Genomic DNA, 12,370 nt, shown 5'->3' on the forward strand with positions numbered 1-12,370 from the left:
TACTCAAAATAATTAATCAATTATCTTATAAGGAAACAATTATCTTATTAATTGATAATTATCTTTAATTAGATCAAGAATATAGTCATATATATCATAAAATCGGATTTATATTGATCTAACATGATAAGGTAACTATCCATATGCAAAAATAGCAAGAAATCCCGAGATAAGCATTATCAGACGAGTTGAGTCGTCGAGTCAGGCATGGACTCGGCGAGTTCAGCCATGGACTCGGTGAGTCCAGCCTCCAGAATCCAAAAAATCGAATTTTCCAGTTATACAATGCATCAATACAATTGAAACCAAGCTAGGCTTTGATACCACTGATGGGTTTTGGTCATAAGACATCCTATGTGCTCATACAAACCCTAATGCTTGGATCTAGGTTTCTCTATTGTACATGCTTTGAATCCAAGACTATAAACCCTAATTCTAGCATACAAGTAATCATATTAATATGTAATTAGGTTTAAGATCATACCTTGATTGTTATGTAGCAATAACAATCCCAATCCCACCTTGAATTGACTTTGGAAGGCTTAGAGTCACAAATGTCACTCCTTTAATGGTTCACAAACACCATAAGCAAGAGGATGAAGAGGAGAGAGGTTGGAGGCTACCAAAACGTGTGTAAACCCTTACATGAAGCTTAGCCACGTTTTTGAGCCTTAAGGGGTCTTTATATAGTTGGGCTATTAGGATTATCTAACAAGGAAACCTTAATTTGGATGCTTAAGCCCTAAGCAACCCATAGACTCCTTTTAATCAAGCCCTTGGACGATTTCCTTAGGGGTTTCCCATTAGAATTCGTCCATCCCTTAATACAAGGCAATCCATGGCCCAAATTGCAATTATCTTATAATTACAATTCCAGTCCCTTAAGTTTAATTAATCTCTTTTAGTCACAAAACTAATTACCAATTAATTATTGACTAATATTAATTAAACAATATGATTTCTCCTTTAATATATTATTCCCATAATATATTAATAAATCATATTTAATCCTTTCTCTCCATAATTCATCCTATCAAGTTGCTTCGGTGAAGACAACCCAAAAGGACCGTGCACCATCGAGTCGAGTACATACCAAAATAGTTATGGACTTAGACACTAATCCAACACTCTCATGGGTCCGGAGATCATTCGAGAAATGATAGAGAAGATCGTTCAGATTCGTGAACGATTGAAAGCCGCTAGAGACCGACAGACAAACTAAGAAAACCCTTGGAGTTCCAGGTGGAAGACCGAGTTCCTTTGAAAGTCTCACACTGGAAAGGTTCGATACGCTTTGGAAAGCATGGAAATCTGAATCCAAGATACATAGGGCCTTTCGAGATTCTCACAAGGATCGGCCCCATATCTTACAAACTGAATCTACCTCACGAGTTCAGCAATATACATCCTATCTTTCACATCTCGAACTTGAAAAAGTGCCTATCCAACGAGACTCTCGTAATCCCACTCGACGAGATTGAGATCAACGAGAGCCTCAACTTCGTGGAAGAACCTGTGGAAATTATGGATCGAGAGGTTAAACGAACCAAATAAAGCCGCATCCCAATTGTGAAAGTTCGTTGGAACGCCAAACGAGGACCGACGTTCACTTCGGAGCGCGAGGATTCAATGAAAATTAAATACCCTCAACTTTTTGCTTAGTTATTGTGTAATAACTTAGTTGTTTGAACTCTAATTTTGGGACGAAATTCCCTCTAACGGGGGGATGATGTGACAACCCGAAATTTCTTTTTGTACAAGAGGTCAATTGAATCCAAGTTAGACTCATTATGTTAGCCTCCAACACCGTTTGAGGTCTATTGGAGTGTTCTAAACATAATACAAATAAGGTAGGAACCTAGAAACAGGATAACAATGTGCATATCAAGCAAAACTGGGCTAAGAACTCCAAAACATGGAGTGTGCAGCCACACACTTGAGTGTACAGCCACACACACGCACACTCCCCTCTATATATAGGGGAGGACCCCCCCTTCATTCATTCTTTTCCTTCTTTGGCTGCACTCTACTTCTCTCTCTACTTTCTCTCTCTAAAAATCTCGTCCAAAGAGCACTCTATGGGTCTCAAGAACGTGAATCACCCCATCAACCAGCTTGTTATACTGGTAAAACACCTGAATCTAAGCTTAAAACTTATAGTGTTCTTAGTGTTCTTCATCCTTTGAAGGAGTGCGGCCGCACACCTTCATAAGGTGGCCGCACACACCTTAAAAACTCTCCAAAGTGAAGAGTTTGGCCTTCATTTACTAGTAAGACTTGGTATTAGTACAAGAACACCTCAAAAAATCGACATTTTGGGCACAAATTAGGAGTGTACGGCCACACACTCCTGTGTACGGCCACACACACCCTCTGTACGGCCGCACAGTCATGTGTGCAACTGCACACTCGTATTTGTGGTGCATTTTGACCATACACTCCCTTGTGTAGTCATATACCACTCATATACAATCTTATATGGTTGTAACACTTCACAATAAGTTTTTACTAGTGCCTAAAGCGGTCCCAATGCAATAAATAGTTATTCCAAACACTAATTGTGCTCAAGTCCACAATTGACACTCAACCTCCTAAACCGATCCTACCGTCGCATCACCCACTACAGGTGAGTTCATACCCCTTAATCAACCTTTTAAATGTTTTTAGATGCTTTTATGGGGGGCGGGGATTACAAGTTGAATCAAACAAGTTATTGTATCAATCACATGTGTATTATTGCTTACAACGAAAAGGACCTTCTATACTTTTAACTGCTTTGCCAACAAAATTGTTTTAAATGTTTATCAAACTCATTTTTATGTTAAATTGTTATAAAACCATTTTCCAACTCTTTTAAATTTCTTTTGTTACTAAATCATATCTACACCAATATAGTTATATAAGTAAGAATTGAAGGACTTATAACTGATAACTCACCTTACTTTCTGTTCTTGTTTGATTGTGGACTTAGGGTATCCTATTATATGTGCAACTGTCATTGAATTCTTAGATATATATATATATATATATATATATATATATATATATATATATATATATTTGTGTTGGATATAAAGGTCTTCACTTCACTTCAATACCTTTGTGTATCAAAGGCTTGCATCCAACATCTCTATTTAACTATAATAGGTATAGTTAAGGATTACCGCTCATTACTATTATTACCTGGACACTTACTATAGTTAGTACAGTTATGAATCTATACATGCTAAATACTATACGAAGAGAATACTATATATTGTATAAGAGAAAACTCAATGCATCATACCAAGAAGTACATTGTACTCTAATACAAGCGAATACACTAAAATAGAATGTGACGTACTACTTCTCGATACGACACTTCATCGTACAATCACCATGTAACCAGAGTCTCCTAGAGGGAGAGTGGGCATTATATGTATAGATCTATACGGGAAAGACACTCCCACATCCCGACTGCTAGCTACAGTCCGAGCCGACTAGGCCTAGGGGTGATAAACTGTCACTATACTACGTGTGACCCGGAGGGTCATCTATTATTCGATCGTCAATCAGCATGGTTACATACGAGTTCACAATCAGATCTTTAATTAACACATTAAAAATTTAAGGTAAAACGGACTCTCTGAGGTGTATTGTACATTTAAACACTACCTGGAGTTTGCTTCTTTATTACCGTCAGCCGGCAGTGACACTGCTGGGGTAAAACATTATTTTCCCAATTACTTTATATGAACGAAATATAAAAATGTATTTTCATACTGATAGTTTCACCGGGGAAAACTTTTACATTTTCAAAGGATCAAACATACAAACAATTGAGTCTTGGTAAAAGACTACTTTTGTGGGAAAATATAGGATTTTCTAGGGATCATACTATTTTTCAAACCTTGATAACCGCTATTATATTACATGATTGTAAACACTTTTATACAAGCAATGACACTAAATACTTATGAATTCACCAGCTTTATGCTGATACTCGTTTTCAAAATAACTTGTATTCTCAGGTCATCAGTAGACAGGTATAAATGCAACTTTTGAGAAGATGGAGCATACGAGACTCATCTTTTATTTTGATTATACTTTTGGTGTCTAACAAACTGTACATAACACACTTGTATTACAAGTATTATATTAATGCAATGGATTTTGTTGCTTGTCCTTACTATTATGCATTGTTATGATACTGTACATGACGTCCTCCACCCCAGAACGTATTTCGCCGTTCTCGGTTTTGGGGTGTGACAAATTTCAATTCGAGCTGGAACTTTGACAGCTGGTATATATGATTTAGTCACCCTTTTTGTGTCAGTAAATGCATTAGGCAATTGATTTTCCATTTCTTGGAAATGCATTATATTTTGAACTTCCATGTCACATTGTTTTCTGTGAGGGTTAAGATATGATAAAGAAGGTTCATTCCATGACACATCCATTTCCAGAATCTTCTTTTCTCTCCCTAATGATGGGAAATTCTCCTCATCAAATTGGCAATCTGGTAGGCGTGCTGTAAAAACATCACCTGTTAATGGTTCAAGATATCTTATAATAGAGACTGACTCATAGCCAACATATATTCCCAACCTTATTTAAGGACCCGTTTTTGTCCATTGTGGTGGTACAATAGGGACATATACTACACATCCAAAAATTCTCAAATGGGATATAGTTGGTTCTTGACCAAAAGCAAGTGGTAGTGGAGAGTATACATGATATGAACTCGGTCTCATGCGTATCAATGATCCAGCATGTAAGATTGCATGACCCCAAAAAGATACAAGAAGTTTTTTCATCAATATCAATGGTCTAGCTACTAGCTGGAGACGATTAATCAGTGATTTAGCTAAACCATTTTGTTTATGTACATGAGCAACTAGATGCTCAACAACAATTCATACGGACATACAATAGTCATTAAATGCTTGTGATGTAAATTCACCAGCATTATCAAGTCTCACTCTTTTGATAGTATAACCAGGGAAATGTGCCCTTAGTTTAATAATTTAGGAAAGAAACTTTGCAAATGCCATATTACGTGTTGACAATAATCAAACATGAGACCATTTGCTAGATGCATCTATTAAGACCATAAAGTATCTAAATGGTCCAGATGGTGGGTGAATCGGCCCACATATATCACCTTGAACACTTTCTAGAAATCTAGGTGAATCCCTTTCAACTTTCATTGGAGAATGTTTTATAATTAACTTTCCAAGGGAACAAGATGCACATGGTTTTATGTTGTTGGATTGAGTGAACTTTTGGTCCTTCAATGGATGCCCATGTGTATTTTTAATTATCCTTCGCATCATGGTTAATCCTGGGTGGCCCAACCTATCATGCCATAACTTAAATGTCCTAGGATCACAATGTTTTCCTTTGATTACCATATTTGATTGAATCATATGTATATATGTATAATGCAAACTAGAATCAAGTGTTGGTAGTTTTTCAAGCACATGGTTTTTGTCTATAATATACATATATTTCTTATTTTCAATGGTCACAGTTTTTGTTTCATATCCTTTGAAATATATGTCATTGAAATTGAGTAAGTTTCTATTAGACTTTGGAGAAAATAAGGCATTTTCTACACAAAAGCCTGTACTATTTGGTAATATAAAATGGGCTTTCCCAATTTGTCACACCCCCAAACCAGAACGGCGGAAACGTTCGGGGGCGGAGGACGTCATATTTAGTATCTTAACAGTTCATAGAAAGGAAAGTACACACCACCATATATATTAAAGTTTCCAAGATGTTTACATAATTGTATTCGTTACATGTTCAAAAGATAAATACATAAACATCATCAAAAAGAAGTAATTAACGCCAGCGCGTTAATCCCAAAAGTTGATTCCCAAACCTGCTTAGCGGTTCCCTGAGAATACAAGTTATTTCAAAGAAAAAGTGTCAACAATTAAGTTGGTGAGTTCATAAGTAGTTTAGAAAAAATTGGATGCCATTCCAAAATGGGTGTATATTTTCCAGAAAACGCAGCATTTCAAATGTAAAGAGTTGTGATTTGTTGTGTTGAAAGTGAATGTATTAGATCCAGAAAATCCCATATTTTCCCTAATGGTTGAGATACGAGTTGTTGTGTTTTCCAAGAAAACCCTTATTTTCTTATAAAAGTATGAAATGCATATAAATGTTCGTGTTATAAGTTGTAAATAATTGCACCAGGAAAATCCCTTATTTTCCTATTAGTTGTTTGGTTTGTATGCAGGAGAAACCCTTATTTTCCTAATATAATTGGCAGTCTCTAAGACCGAAAATCGCAAGAAACCGACGTTCACAAAAGTTGTGTCATAGTTTTATATAGTAAAACTATACGAAGATCGCATTTATTAGATGAAGAATAGTTTTAATAGCTACTCGTTCATAAAAGCATAATACCATAATAATTGTATATCCGATGAGTTTTATAACCATACTAAACATAATATGCCTGTAACGACGTTCTTCAGGCGTCGCAGCGTTATGACAACTGTCACCCCAAAAGACGGACTGTAGCTAACAGTCAGGGCGCGGGATCATGACTTCCCGTATAGATCTATACACATTTGACACGTTCTCCGAACGGGAGACTCTGGTTATAGACATGACTTGCAGCATTACTTTCTAATAAAGAAAAGTAACGTTTGAAGATATACACGTCTCATGGATTCTCAACTAAGCCCGTATTAAAGTGATAGTTTTCTATGCAAAGTTTATCCTTTTTCACAATTTTTGACAAAGCAAAATCATAAGTTTTTAGAATGTATAAAACGAATTAACAATGAAAGTTACTTTGATATCATTATATACTTTGTATAATGTCTAATGCACGCAAAGTATGAGAAGAGTTTTCCATAATAGTAATGAGTTCCAAGTGATTTATTCGATAAAACAAGTGAAGTGAAACTTTATAAAATACACGATAATAACCGTATGTTTACTTGTATTCCCCCCCCCCCCCCTATAAGAGTATAAAAGCATTTAAAATGTATTTAAAGTGTGTTTGAAAGGGGTATGAACTCACTTCAAAGTTTGAAGATAGCAAGATGGAAAACAGGGCAGACTTTCATCTCGGGAAATGGATTTTCCTCGGAAATCTCGGGATTCCTCGGGAGAAAAATCGACCTTCGGGACTTGCACAAAATGACCAGGGCTTCGGGGTAGTGCGAGCACGGAAAACGAGGTAAAACGCAAGAAAAAGGAGAGAGAATGGGCCATTTTCCCGGGAACCCTCGCATGTTATTTATAGGGGGGCCTGAGAGGCCACGTACGCGGGGCGTACGCTCGTACGCAGCGCGTACGCGTACGTCATGCGTGACCGAAGCCTCGACTGCCTCGGCCTCGGATGGGATGGCTCAGGCAGTCGGGTCGGATGGGACGGGTCGGGTCGGGTGCCTCGCATAGGGCGACGTGGACGGTTTGAGGCCAAGTTCCTCGGGTACGCGGGGTGTACAGGAGTACGCAGCGCGTACCTCGGATGAGGACGCTGACTCCCCTTCGGATAATACCGAAGTTTTATAAAAAAATATATATATAAATTAATTATCAAACTTCGAAAATTCATATCTCCTTCATACGAACTCCGTTTTTGACGTTCTTTATATCCCCGCGAATGTGAGACTACGATCTACAACTTTCATTTAGATTTCGTTGGCAAATTCCGGAATTATTTTTATTATTTATTTATTAAAATGACGTGATTAAGGAATTTCTTTAAAAATTCATAACTTATTCATACGATGTCCGATTTGAGCGTTCTTTTTATGCATGTTTGTAGTTTAACGGTATCTACAACTTTCATTTAGACACCTAAGGTCGAAAAGTGTTTTATTGAAACTTTGCGTTTTTACGCAACTTCGCATTGCTGGTTTTTGTCGGAAAACTTAGAATGAGCATAACTTCTTCGTTATAACTCGGATTTTTGTGTTATTTATATGTTTGGAAACCTTAAGACGATAACTACCACATAGTGTAATCCAAATAGAGTTTTTGAATACTTCATTTTTCGATGATATTCTATTTCCTTTCTCAAAGAGGTTACAGGACTCGATTTTTACTGACTTGAAATAACGGGTTGTTACATCATCCCCCGTTAGAGGGAATTTCGTCCCAAAATTTTAATACAAAAGAAGAGTCTTAGGGGGTGGGGAAGAGATGTGGATACTTCTGTTGCATTTGATTTTCTCGTTCCCACGTGAACTCAGGTCCCCTCTTAGCATTCCATCGGACCTTTACTATTGGAATGCGACTCTGTTTAGTTCGTTTAACTTCCCTATCCATGATCTCGACGGGTTCTTCCACAAAGTTAAGATTTTCGTTTAATTCGATCTCATCGAGTGGAATTACAAGTGTTTCGTCGGACAGACACTTCTTCAGGTTTGATACGTTGAATACTGGATGTACTTTGTTAAGCTCAATTGGAAGTCGGAGTTTGTAGGCTACTGGACCAATCCTTGAAATGATTTCGAAGGGTCCAATGTACCTAGGATTTAGCTTCCCACGCTTTCCAAAGTGTATCATTCCCTTCCAGGGTGAGACCTTCAGTAGTACCCGATCGCCAATCTGAAATTCCAAGGGTTTACGTCTTTTGTCGGCATATTTCTTTTGCCTATCCCTCAAGGATTTCAGTCGTTCTCGTATTTGCATGATCTTTTCAGTAGTTTCCCTGATGATCTCTGGACCAGTGAGGGTGCTATCAGGGACTAGACCTTTTGCTAGTTGTGTGTCGCCCACTTCCGTCCATCACAAAGGTGATCTGCACTTACGGCCATAAAGGGCTTCAAATGGAGTAGTATTGATACTAGTATGATAACTATTGTTATAAGAGAACTCAACCAAAGGTAAGTGAACATCCCATGCTTTACCAAAGTCGATTACACATGCTCGCAACATGTCTTCCAAGGTTTGGATCGTTCTTTCGCTCTGTCCGTCAGTTTGGGGGTGATAGGCAGTACTCATGTCCAATCTTGTTCCCATGGATTTTTGCAATGATTGCCAGAATCTAGACGTGAATATGCTGTCTCTAACCGAGATGATAGACATTGGCACTCCATGAAGTCGTACGATCTCTCGGATGTAGATTCTTGATAGCTTTTCCATCAGTTTCCTTGATCGGTAGGAAATGAGCGGACTTGGTTAATCTATCGACGATTACCCAAATAGTATCTTGGCCACCCTGAGTTTTGGGCAGTTTCGTTATAAAGTCCATGGAAATCTGCTCCCATTTCCACTCAGGAATTTCAGGTTGTTGGAGTAGTCCTGAGGGTTTCTGGTGTTCTATTTTGATCTTGGCACAAGTCAAACACCTGCTCACATATGTAGCGATCTCTGCTTTCATGTTTGGCCACCAGTAGAGTTGTTTGAGATCTTGATACATCTTGTCTGACCCGGGGTGTACGGAGTATGGAGTCTTGTGTGCCTCGCTCATAACTACCTCTCTAAGTCCACCAAACTTGGGCGTCCATATTCGGTTCATGAGGTAGCGTGCTCCGTCACTCTTGATTTCTAAATTCTTGTCCATTCCCCTAAGGGTCTCATCTGTCACGTTTTCGGGTTCCAGGGCCTCTATTTGAGCTTCCTTGACTTGTGTCGACAGGTGCGAATGGATTGACATGGCTAATGACTTCACTCTTTGGCCAGAGTACTCCTTACGACTAAGGGCATCTGCCACGATGTTACCCTTTCCTGGATGATAGCGAATCTCACATTCATAGTCGTTGAGCAATTCGACCCAACGTCGCTGTCTCATGTTCAACTCCTTCTGGTCGAAGATGTGTTGTAGGATCTTGTGGTCTGTAAAGATAGTGCATTTGGTACCATAAAGGTAGTGTCTCCAGATTTTAAGAGCGAAGACCACCGCCGCAAGTTCTAAATCATGAGTGGTGTAATTGACCTCATGCGTTTTCAGTTGTCGTGAGGCATATGCAATAACCTTTCCCCTTTGCATTAGTACATAGCCCAGCCCTTGCTTCGAAGCATCGCAATACACCACAAAATCTTCGGTCCCTTCTGGGAGAGAAAGGATGGGCGCGCTGCAAAGGGCCTGTTTCAAAGTCTGAAATGCAACATCTTGCTTTTCTCCCCAATTGTAGGTCACACCTTTCTGGGTTAAGGCGGTAAGAGGCTTTGCGATGCTGGAGAAATTCTGGATGAACCTTCGGTAATAACCAGCAAGACCTAGAAATTGGCGAATTTCTGTTGGTGTAGTTGGCGCAGACCAGTTTTTGATAGCCTTGATTTTTGATGGATCCACGTGGATTCCTTCCTTGCTGACCACGTGACCGAGGAAGTCCACCTTTCTAATCCAAAATTCACATTTTGAGAATTTTGCATATAGTCTCTCAGTCCGTAACGTCTCTAAAACTTGCCTCAGATGTTGACCATACTCTTCTTTATTCTTTGAATAAATGAGTATGTCGTCTATGAATACTATCACGAATTTATCCAAGAATGGACGACATACCCGATTCATTAGATCCATGAACACGGCCGGGGCATTGGTTAGTCCGAACGGCATCACTACGAACTTGTAATGTCCGTATCGTGTTCGGAAGGCCATCTTGGGAATATCACTCTCCAGGACTCGCAGCTGGTGATATCCCGACCACAGATCGATCTTGGAGAAGTAGTTGGCTCCTTGGAGTTGGTCGAATAAGTCATCGATTCGGGGTAGGGGGTATCGGTTCTTGATGGTAAGTTTGTTGAGTTCTCGGTAGTCGATGCACATTCTGAATGATCCATCCTTCTTTTTCACGAACAGTACGGGTGCTCCCCATGGCGAGAAGCTCGGCCTGATGAATCCTTTTCCAAGTAGTTCATTCAGTTGGCTGGATAGTTCTTGCATCTTTGCCGGGGCTAATCGATAGGGTGCTTTGGCTACTGGGGTAGCTCCGGGAACTAGATCGATTCGGAACTCAACTTGTCTCGCGGGTGGTATTCCCGGAAGGTCCTCGGGAAAAACGTCGGGAAAATCGCGTACGTCGGGCACACTCTTGATGTCTTGGACTTCGCGTTTCACATCTACAACATGTGCCAAGAATGCGTGACACTCCTTGCGTAGGAATTTCCGAGCTTGGATACTTGAGATGATACGAAGAGTGGTACTTGGTTTGTCGCCCAAGACAATGAAAGTTTCGCCGGTTGGCAGATTAAGGCGAACGGCCTTATCGTAACATAGAATGTCCGCATGATGAGAACTCAGCCAATCCATGCCAATGATGACATCGAAACTCTTAATCGAGACTGGCATGAGGTTGGTTGAAAAGGGATTATCGTTTAAAGTTAGGGTGCAGTTTAAGTATATCTCCTTAGTGCCTTCGGTTTTCCCGTTGGCCATTTCTACTATGAATGGTTCACTTAATCATTGTGGTATTGATTTTAGCAGGCCTTTAAAGTCGTGACTCACAAAACTCCTTTCCGCTCCACTATCAAACAAAATGCATGCATACGAGTTATCGAGAAGAAACGTACCCGTAACAACAGTAGGGTCCGCAATGGCTTCATCTTGTCCCATTGCGAAAACTCGCCCCCTTCCGCCGGTATTCCGGTTGTTTGCCTTTGGGCAGTCCCTGCGGTAGTGCCCCGTGTCTCCGCACTCAAAGCAGGCCCGGCTTACCCCGGTATTAGTAGTGGGGACGGATGGTTGGGTTGGCCCTTTGCAATAGCGGGATGTATGTCCCTTCTTATTACACTTGGTGCATTGAAGATCAGGGCAAGGACCGTGGTGGTGGAAGCTGCATCGGTTGCATTTAGGAAGTTTCCCATTATATGAGCTTGTGGGGGCAGGGTTCACAGGTACAGTCATAGCGTGGGTCGCTATTACTTGTTGTTTCTTGGGGTTTTCCTGGAGAGTTTGTCCCCTCCTTTTGTTCCAAGGCCTACTCTGGCCCTGAGCCTCCCTAGGTGGATTTGCGGTTGTTGAAATGATACTGGGTTTTACTCCATGGTCGATGAGTCACTGAGCCAAGCGTTTAGCGCTGTTGTAGGTAACAGGGCCGGAAGCTAGGACATGCCCTTGAATCTGGGGGGACAACCCCCAAATGTACCTTTCAACCTTCTTTGATTCTGGGTTGACCATGGTAGGGCACAGTGCAACGAGGTCGTTGAACCTAGCTGTGTAGGTGACTAGGTCAGACCCAGTCATTTTCAGATTCCAGAGCTCCTGCTCAAGCTTTTGCACTTCGCCCCTTGGGCAATATTCTTCCAGTAGTAGAACCTTTAGATTGTCCCAACTCATGGCGTTGGCGACAGTGAGCGTCACTGAATTCACATGGCTTTTCCACCAAGTGGGGGCTCGATCCACGAAAGTGCAAGCAGCGAACTTGACTTTGCTTGCTTCTAGGCATGAGCAGATCTTGAAGACCGTTTC

This window comes from Lactuca saligna, chromosome 4 (assembly GCF_052625555.1).
Source record: "Lactuca saligna cultivar CGN05327 chromosome 4, ASM5262555v1, whole genome shotgun sequence".
Taxonomy (NCBI): Eukaryota; Viridiplantae; Streptophyta; class Magnoliopsida; order Asterales; family Asteraceae; genus Lactuca; species Lactuca saligna.